Source organism: Pteropus alecto, unplaced genomic scaffold (assembly GCF_000325575.1).
Source record: "Pteropus alecto unplaced genomic scaffold, ASM32557v1 scaffold87, whole genome shotgun sequence".
NCBI lineage: Eukaryota > Metazoa > Chordata > Mammalia > Chiroptera > Pteropodidae > Pteropus > Pteropus alecto.
The window spans coordinates 5,472,895-5,483,182 of record NW_006443225.1 but is presented as its reverse complement, the minus strand read 5'-3'; the positions used below and the strand labels follow the sequence as shown (position 1 = coordinate 5,483,182).

General features: G+C 37.6%; 1 pseudogene; it reads left to right on the top strand.

Moving 5' to 3' along the window:
• The first annotated feature begins 1,455 nt into the window (after positions 1-1,455).
• LOC112472666 lies at positions 1,456-1,574 on the top strand (annotated as a pseudogene).
• The last annotated feature ends 8,714 nt before the right edge of the window (positions 1,575-10,288 follow it).

Below are 10,288 nucleotides of genomic sequence, written 5' to 3'. Positions count from 1 at the left end.
GATTTCATCTTTTTTTTTTTTTGATTTACATTTGTTTAAATATTTCAAATAGTGAATGAATAATGTTGCTCTTAAACCTTACACAGCTTAGCGCATTCTCAAATTTCCATCAGCCCTTGGATGAGATTTGCATGTTGGCAGGCAGTTTCCAGGCAGAACCACTAATTGTGAAAATAGAAGAAAATTGACTGGCAGAAACCAACAGTATTTTTAGTGCTGTTGGCTGTATGAGTTTGGCTTTGAGTAGTCACCCCTACCAGTGAAAGCACTGGAACCAAAAATAGCATATTGCAGAATGTTCCCCAATTAAAACAGGTGAAAAGTTCACAATGTAACATTCATCAATTTCTATTGGCTTGAAAACTATTAGAAGTTTAAAGTGCTAAGATCCGAAAGTGAGCAAAAAGCCAGAGGTTTTTATTGGACCCGGTTGAAACCCAAGCACATGAAAGCCCGTGAAACTGGAGGTATATCCTTGTTTTAGAAACCATTCCTTCCACTGGGGAACCTCAGTCGAACGGAAAATACGCCTTAGAGCATTCGCTTCCGCATTTATGTAGAACGTGGCATAAAATCGCCCTCGGGTTGGACTTCTGTTTGGTACCAACAAAAGTCATTTACTATGTTCCAACGTTCTTCGTCTGAGTGATCATTTCAAATCTCTCTTGAAGTATATACCTCACAAAAGGTAATAAAACCTATCATTATTATCAGAGAGGGAGGAAATGGAGCTTCAGAAAGGTCACAATTTGGCCAGCTTGTAAGTAGTGAAAGTGAGGTTTGAATTCCAGCTTTTGGACCCCGTTTGCCCTGAGCCTCCCACAATGCCCCATTGCCCCACAATCCATCACATCTCAGGTGGCCTCCGCAGGTTTCCCCTTTCATCCTTACAATATCACTGTTTTTGAACTTCCTCATGCATTATCTTTACCTAACTCCCATGTTGTCCTGTCCCATTATGAACTGTGTCTTCATACTGCCAGCTCGCAAAGCCCTGACAGTGACATGTGTCACCATCCTCATCTCTGGCCATCCCACACTTCCTGCATTACAGTATCCTGGAAGTGAGCTCGCGTTACATCGCTTATCATATCCCCAGATCCCGACGGCATCCAAGTCACCCCCATATCATGGGAGTTTCTATTTCTTCTAACCTAGATATCCCAAAGCATTTCTCCTGTTATTAAAATGACTGTGAAATCCCCCTTCTCAATGAAGCTTCTCTGAATAGATGAAAGGGCAATTCTTGCTTCCCTGATGGATTGGAGTGTAAATCGGGACTATTTTAGCTAAACAGGTAGGAGAAAATCTAGCTACAATGGTTCACACCAGTATGACTTTATTTATTTATTTATTTATTTATTTATTTATTTATTTATTTATTTACTTATTTCTAATGGTAAAACATATATATATTTATACTGTGTAACCTTCTAGAGAAAAACCAAGCGCATGGTCGACGGCCATGCCACCCTAAACGAGCCCAATCTCGTCTGATCTCGGAAGCTAAGCAGGATCGGGCCTGCTTAGTACTTGGATGAGAGACCACCTAGGAATACCAGGTGCTGTAGGCGTTAAAACAAAAAACAAAACAAAACAAAAAGTAGATGGCTTTTGGTCTTGCTTTTCTCTGACCAATCCTTCACGGTCGTAAGAAGCCTGCTGCAGCCCAGCCACTATCTCTACACTCAAGGCCAAGAGTAGGAGAAAAACAGTGTCAGTGGCTATCCGAGAAAACAAATGCTTTTCCCAGAACCGTGCATCAGACTTCCCCTTCTCTCTCATTAGCTACAACTGCATCATAGGTCCAACACTAACTGGAAGTTGGCTAGAAAGAAGTCGAAAATGGTAACTTGGTTAGCTACCCAAGTGTGTCCGTCACAATCATTGAACCGAAGCAATTGTGTTTCCTCACTGTGCAAACACTGTACCAGATGTTTATCTTCCCACTCAGTCAATAAACAAAGCCTAATCGAGAGTCTGTTATGTGCATGATATTATGTTCATATTATGGAAGTTGCGGAAAAAAATGAGCACAGATACCACCTTCAGAGGACAAATCCTAATAAAAAATATAACACATATGACATATATGGGAAAGTCATGTTTCAAGGGTAAAGAAGAAACACAAATGAATGTAGAGTAGTGGTTTCCAAAATATTCTTGGTCAATAAAAAGTATTTGAGCATTCACTCTCAATATATGTTTAAAGTCATTTATGTAATACATAGTCACCATTGTACTAATGTGGTATATACATAATAAATCACATACAAAATTAAAAATCTAGAAAGACGAGATGCCAAAGTATCTCCTCACAAGACACTTATCAATTACAAAGTATAGAATAGTAAGTTTTTAGTGGAGAAACCTGGCAAACACAACTTAAATAAATGATCAAAGTTAATATTGCCGCTAGTGAAATGCGTCGATATCATGTGCCTTCTGATAAGATGCATTGAGAAAGAGACAATATCGCTTTGATGGTATTCCTGCTAAAAAGACATATCCTGATTTTAATCATAAGAAAATGTCACACAAACTCAAATTAAGCAAAATATCTCACCGTTAACAATTTTTAAAAGTCAGGGTCACAAAGGACAATGACAAAGCCCCAGTCTTTCCCAGATTGGAGACCGACAAGATGAAATGGAGACTCATGTGACATGGGATCTTGGATTATATCTTAGACCAGAAAAAGGAATAACTAGTGGAATAATTTGAAACATTTGAATGAGGTCCTTAGATGTGTTATTAGTGCTATATAAATAGTAACTTTCTGGGTTGGATAACTGTACTTAAGTTTATGAGATACATTCACAGTCAGGGTAGCTGGTTAGAGGGTCTATAAGAATCATTAATGCCATTTTGCAACTTTAAAAAAATACCGAAAGGAACAAAACCTTTAAGATGTGGAAATAGAAGTTCTTGGCAATGTAAAGAAGGCCTGCCAGGATTTGAAGAAGTCAAAGGTGACTGTGTCAGAAACTCTCTTAAACGGATATAATTTTTCAGGATGGCAATTTTATACATGTTTTTTTAAAAATGTTGTTTAACTATTTGACAAAGAAATTTCACTTCTAGGCATATAACTAAAGTTCCTAATCTGAAATGGAGACCAAGGTATACAAAGACTACAATGAGGTATTCTCCATAAGACTGAATAATTGAAACCAATTTAAATATCCAAGAGTGGGAGAGGTAGTGACATTTTTAGTAAATCCATATAGTGGAATGCTCTGTAGCCACTAGAATTATATGTTCCAAATTATTTAGTAGTATAGCAGAATATTTATCATTTTAAGTGGAGCGAATGATATAAAGTTATACAGGCAGTTTTATTCCAATTATGAGTCAGCTCGTGATGTATACAAATGTCTTTATAATACAAAAGTCAAATGATCAGTTTAGAATTTAAAAAAAGTAGAAATGGGTAATCATTTATGTTTGTGTTCTCAAGAAATATCTTGGGCATGTGTCATCCAGTTGAAGGGTATTTAGGGGTCTCATTAGCCTCCTGTAGGCAAGGTGAATTTGGGGCATATATGATTTTAATCTTTTTGAATCTTCTTGAAAGCAAGGCATGTTTTAAAGAGAATAGGGAAGTGCACTCAGAAAGAGGAGGTTCAGTGAGCTTCGTCCTTGGAAAAAAGGGCAGGTGAGAGAAATTGATTAGTATTCGGATATAAGCTAGTAGAGGAGTAGGGTAACACTAGTACATACATGTTTGTAAATCCGAGTGGGTAAGGAAGTTTTAACAGAAGGCAAAGGACAACAGAGTCCCCGAGTCATGCCACATAGAGGAGATTTAGAGCATCAGTAGCCAGCCTAAACATGAGTGGGACTCCTGGGACTTCTCTGAACAACAAGAGGTGAAGGATAATAAGAAATGCGAGACGTTGAGAGAGAAAAATGATTCTGCACCAGTCAATGCTCTCCCCACATCCACCTAATCTTTGGCCTGTTTATATTATCATCATTAACAGACATGTATTGAGTGCCTACTGTTAGTTCCTCCTTGAATTCAAAAGCATTTATTGAGTAATAACTGTGGGGACAAGCCTTAAGGGAATCATTCTCAAATGGATCAAGGTGGCCATTAATATGGGTCTCCTCAAACTGAGTTCACCTGCACAGGTGCCCTGTCTGCCGTTAGGTCCTGGCAGCCTCCATGGAGATACCTGACAACTTGGACCAATCCCTGTCTGCTTCCCTTTCACGCATGTCACTTTAAGCATCTCTTTAACCCCGGTCTTTACTCCTGGATTCGTTTCCCCACCCCCACTAGTTCTCATCCATCCCAGGATAGACTTCCCAGATCTGGCCACCCCAAATGTCACTCCAGGAATAGAAGAAAACAAGGAGAGAGGAGATGAAGAGGGAAATTATGACCTCCTTTCCCACCATGAAGCTTCAAAGCCTAAATCCTGGGGGAGGGAGAGGCGAGTGTAAGCTCTGGTGGCTCCACCGTATCCCTGAAACCAGTAACACCATCACTCTGCCATTGTTTTCTTCCCTCGTGTCCTGCATTTTTTATGATTTATCTCATTATGTGTACTCCACCGACCTTTCTTGACTTTTATATTCTTGCATTCAGTCATCTACTAGGTATTTCTACCTGCAAGTTTCAAATGCACCTCAAACGGGATTCCCCAAACCTGCTCCCTCTGCTTTATCTGTCTTGGTTATTGTCTTTGCCCTTCAGCAGAGCCACAGAGTCATCCCAGACTTCTTTTCCCTCAGCTCCCCAACCCAAATGGTTATCAATTATCAATGATCCCCCCAATTCTGCTCAGATTACTGCCCTCCTCTCAATCTCTCTCTCTCTCTCTCTCTCTCTCTCTATCTCTCTCTCTCTCTCTCTCTCTCACACACACACACACCCCTCAAATTTGTTCTCTCTGATGCAGCAGCTAGAATTATATTCCTAAAATTCATATATGGCTATTTCACACCTCTGCTTGAATCCCTTCAGTAGTTTCTTGCCTTCTTAATCAAAGTCCAAACAAGTTAGTCTGGCATCCAGCTTGGCTCCTGCCTTCCTGTCCAGGCTTTTTGTTCTGCTCCCAGCACTTACCACCCTATGCACCGTCCCAGGATACATCATGCCCTTCTCTTTCCTTAGAATATCCAAATCCACTTCTTCCCACCTAATCCCAACTCAATTCACCTGGCAAACTCTCATTCATCCCTTATGATTTAAAACAAGTGTTTTCACTCTCTTCTTCACGTGATGACTGTTGGCAATATATATCTCACTTTTATATCAGTTATATTGAGGTATAATTGGCATAAAACAAACCGCTCATATTTAACGTGTACCATTTGATATTTGGACATATGTATGCACCCTTGAAACTATCACCGAAACCAAAATAATGAACAGATTTTTCTCCATCTCCCCTGCCTCTCCTTTATTCTTCCCTCCCAACCTTCTCCAACCCCCAGGCAACCACCACTTTGCTTTCTGTGACTACATTGATTTGTATTTATTAGAACTTCATGTACATGGAATGATACAGTATACATTCTTTTTCTCTGGCTGCTTTCGCTCACTATAATTATTTTGTTGTCAATAGTCCATTCCTTTTTATGGTTGAATGATATTCCTTTCTGTGGATAAATCACAATTCGCTTATTCATTCACCTGTTGATAGACATTTGGGTTGTTTCCAGCACATGGCTCTTAGAATAAAAACTGCAATGAACTTTTTCATGCATGTCTTTGTGTAGGCATATACCTTTATGTCTCTTGAGAAAATACCAAGTTACCGAATGGCTGAATCACATGGTAAGTATATATTTAACTTTTTAAGAAACTGTCAAATTGTGTTGCACAGAGGATGCACCACTTTACATTCCCACCAGCAGTGTGCGAGGGTTCTAGATCTTCACATCCCTACCAACACTTGCTATTATCTTTTTTATTATAGTTATCCCAGTGAATGTGAAATTGTATTCCGTTATGGTTTTAATTTGCATTTCCCTAATGACTAATAAGATTCATGTGTTTATTTGCCACCTGGATGCCTTCATTTGGTGAAATGTACAAATATTTTGGCCAATTTTTAATTGGTTTTTGTTTTTGTTTGTTTTCTTACTATTGAGTTTTGAATGTTTTAAAAAAATATATTCTAGATACAATTTCTTTATCACATATATATTCTAAGACATTTACCCCCAACGAGTGGCTTATTTTTTTTAAACTTTCTTTTGAAAGTTTAAAGGGAAGGGAAGGGAAGGCAAGGCAAGCATTTTTAAATTTGATGTGTTTCAATTTATCAGTCTTTCTGTGTGTGTTTTGGTCTCATATCTAAAAAGATTGTTTCCCTACTCCAAACTCAAAGAATTTTTTCTTTGTTTTCTTCTGTGAGTTGTATAGCTTTAGGTTTTGCATAGGTATATAACACATTTTGAATTAATGTTTGTATGTAGTCTAAGATATGGCTTAAAAGTTATTTTTATATATGGATATCTGACTGTTTCAACACCATTCGTCAAGAAGGCTATTTTATCTCAATTGAATTGACTTTGCACAAACTCTACCTAACTTATTTGATGTTTTTAACTCATAATAAAGTATTGTAACATATAAATCTACTCTCATAGAAAGCAGTTATTAAATGCAGAGGACCATGTGTGTCATATTTACTTTTTAAAATACTTCGAGTGCAAATACATAAATAAGGTTAGACCAAGAAATAGGAGCTGGAACGCCAACATGGAGGTTTTAGGTATGAAAAACGACCTCTAAGACAAGTAGATATCTAAGTGGACGTTACTTCTCAACTATAGTTTCTTCCATAGGAAAAGTTCTAAAGAAGAAAGCAGTAGTAAGGAAAGGGAGATTTTAAGAGTGAGCAACACTCAGGGTGAAGGAGAACAGAGGAATGTGCATAACCAGTCGCAGGAGGGGAGAGAGAGGGAGAGAGAGAAAGAAAAAGAGGAGGGAAAGGAAAAGAAAGGGAAGATAAGGGAAGGGAAGGGAAGGGAAGGGAAAGGAAGGGAAGGGAAGGGAAGAGAGGAGAAAAAAGCGGGAAGGGAAGGGAAGAGAAGGGAAGGGAAGGGAAAGGAAGAGAGGAGAAAAAAGGTTAAAGGAAAAGAAAAGCTAGTCAGAAACCATTAAACACGCCGCATGACCGGAAGAACCTGGTAAAGCTTTTAAAATCTTTGTCCCTACTCTTTTCCTTCTGAATAGCTTCCCATTATTATCTTCTGGCTCTTTCTCTGAAATGATTAGTAGACAACCCTTGCGGCAAAGTGTGTTTCTCGGGAGCCAGCAGGAAAGCAGAGTTGGGAGATTTCTGTCGTTCCCCAGGCAGAAGAAGATACCGGAGGCGGTGTGTGTGGCTGACCTTGAGAGGAGAGAGACAGGATCCCTAGCACTACGGCAGAAAAGAAGAGACGTGGACTAGAAAGATCTTTTATTTCCCACAACTACTCTCTGCAGCATGCCAATGGATACACAAGACAGACATCTATCATCTGATATCAGACAGTCTGAGAAATACTGAAGAATTTGGAGAAGGGGACAATTATTATGCCTGAAGGATCTCATACAACTTCTTAAAATAAGGGTCATTTGATCTGGAGAGTAAAGGAAGAATTTCAATGGGTGCATTTGGAGAAGAGACCTCTCTGTACATCATAGGCAGACTGTGAACCTTGAGAATGCCTCTTGCTGTGTACACCTCTAGTGATATCAATACCTCTATTCATTCACTGATAATTTTAAAATCTTTATTCTGTGACCAAGGTGGATGCATTCTTATACATCTTCTTCAGGTAGATGAATGCGGGATCAGAGTCTACATAGTTATTGTTTTGCAATGCAACTCCTATAAGAGTTGTTTATTAAATGTTAATGATAGAGACAATGAGTTAAAATGATGATTTTGATAGCACTATCAACTTAATTTTACATGAAGAAGAGTTTGGATTGCTTCTTGCTTTGTCGTGTGTATGTTTAAAAAAAAATGCCTGAATAAGAGTGGAAAGGTATACCAGCAATGACCCATGTGAGATCAACACCTGTCATTCTCAATGAAAGTTCTCTTGTCTGTTGTCATGATACCCTCTAAAAGAGCTGAGGGTGGAAAATTTTACATTTGACAATTCAGGGAAGGCCTCTAGGCTTAGATGCCTCAGGCATGCTAGAATGTCCTAGGAGAGCAGGTAAAGAAGTATTAACATCTTATCATCAATCTGAACTTTTAAATTAGTCAGGTATACACACACACACACACACACACACACACACACATATGTGTGTATATATGTATATGTATATGTATATATACATAAATATATTTTTTACTGTAAAATGTCAGATTAATCAAAACAGTGACAAATCTAGCTGACAAAAACTTAGATAGCAGAAGATAAAATTAAATATTGAAAGTAGACAAAGACAATTAAAGATCGCAGTTTTTAAACTGAAATAAATTACAAAACATAATTTAAATATTCCCACATTTCAATATGTTATAAAACTCATATGCCTTTCAAATGAAGTCCATAATCACTAAGAAAATAATTTTATTTTACTCTTCTGTCTAATCAATAATAATCAAATAATCAAATCATTTCACAGGAAGTTCTCAAAATTCTGTTGGTGGAAAAAAAGCTAAGTTTTCTAAATTATAATTCAGTGGCCTGTTTGGAGGTTCTGGCAGGTGAGTGGCACTTTGTGGAAAATTTGAGGGGATGTACGTGTGACAATGAAGAAGATGATTCACAGCTCAGAGCATCAATTGTTGCCCAGACATTTCGCTTTTCAATCTTACCTTACTGAGTCCTCATAAATATCTTTAAAATAAAGAGACATATTTATTATATCATTGTATATTGTAATATTATTATACTCTTATTTTACTATTATTATTACTAGTAATACAATGGAGTACATTTCACTTTCAGGTTTTTGGTTAATGCGTAAGGAAGAAATTAAGCCAAATTACTGCCATAAAGTCATTTAATTTACACTTTGATGCCTAAGAGTAGACACTCAGGAACTCCAAGCAATTCTTATTTACTTCCTTCCTGTCTCTCTGCTTTAGGTCTAGGGCCTCCTTTCCCAGCTGCAGATTTCCCCCTTCCCCTCCCTCCTTCTGCCTTCCTCCCTCTTCCTCTCCCCTTCCTGCTTCACAGTTGCTTTAAGGTAAATTAAATACGCACATGAAACAAGTACATTATCATTCACTGAGACTCTATGTATGTGTCAGGAACTGTGTATTATTTCTAACACATAAAGAAATTTGAAGTCTAAAGAAGTTAAACATTCGTCCAAGACCACAAATCTGATAAAGTTCCAACCCAAGTTTCTCTGAGGACAAAACAATGCTATATTGTCTGTAATATGCTGTGATTCCTCCTAGTCAAATCTGTTGGTTGGTATGTTGACAAATATTGAGTCAAATTCCCTTCATACTCTTTGGAATCTTAGGTTTCAGCTAAAACTTTGTGAAATGTCTTCAATCCTCAAATAAACAAAACCTGCAATTTGGATACACTGCCACTAGGTGGCAGAAGGTCTTCAATTATCACTTTGTGATCTAAATGGCAATTACTATGTGTGTTTGTGAGTTCCCACCATTTATTAACAACACAACCTACAGGTTTGTTAACCACACCAAACCCTGACTTCCCTCTTTGAAAATGGAATAATACTAGTACTGACTTCGTAAATTGGGTCTGAGGATTAAGTGAAACAACGGGACACAACAAGCATTCAGCGTTGTCAATATTCACCTTCTGGAATGATTGATCTTTCGTCCAACAGCCAATCTGGTATTCCAGACTGTTCTTTAACTACTAGGTATACACTTCAGCCCTTTCTGTTCCTCTGATATTCTACGTCTTTTTGTCAACCTGTAATATTAGGCCTTTCCCAGCCAATTCTCACACTTTGCTGCCCACATTTCAATATTAAAATCTCAGATATATGTTACATATTTAGTATATATAATATATAAATCACATTTTATGTATTATACGTGTTATTATATTACCTAAACAATATTATATTTATAAAGATACATTGTAGAAAAACTTCCAAAAAATACTCAGGATTGCCTATATACCTGGGATGCTTACTGGGTACCTGGTACTGTACTAAGCACTTTAGAAGTATAATTTTATTTAATCTTCATAATAAGCTTATGAAATAAGCTAGTATTATACATAATGTTATTTCCATTTTACACATGAGAAAATGGAGCTTACAGGGGATAACAAACTTGGGCAAACACACACAGTAAGAAATTAGCTTAGATGCAAATGAGCAGAC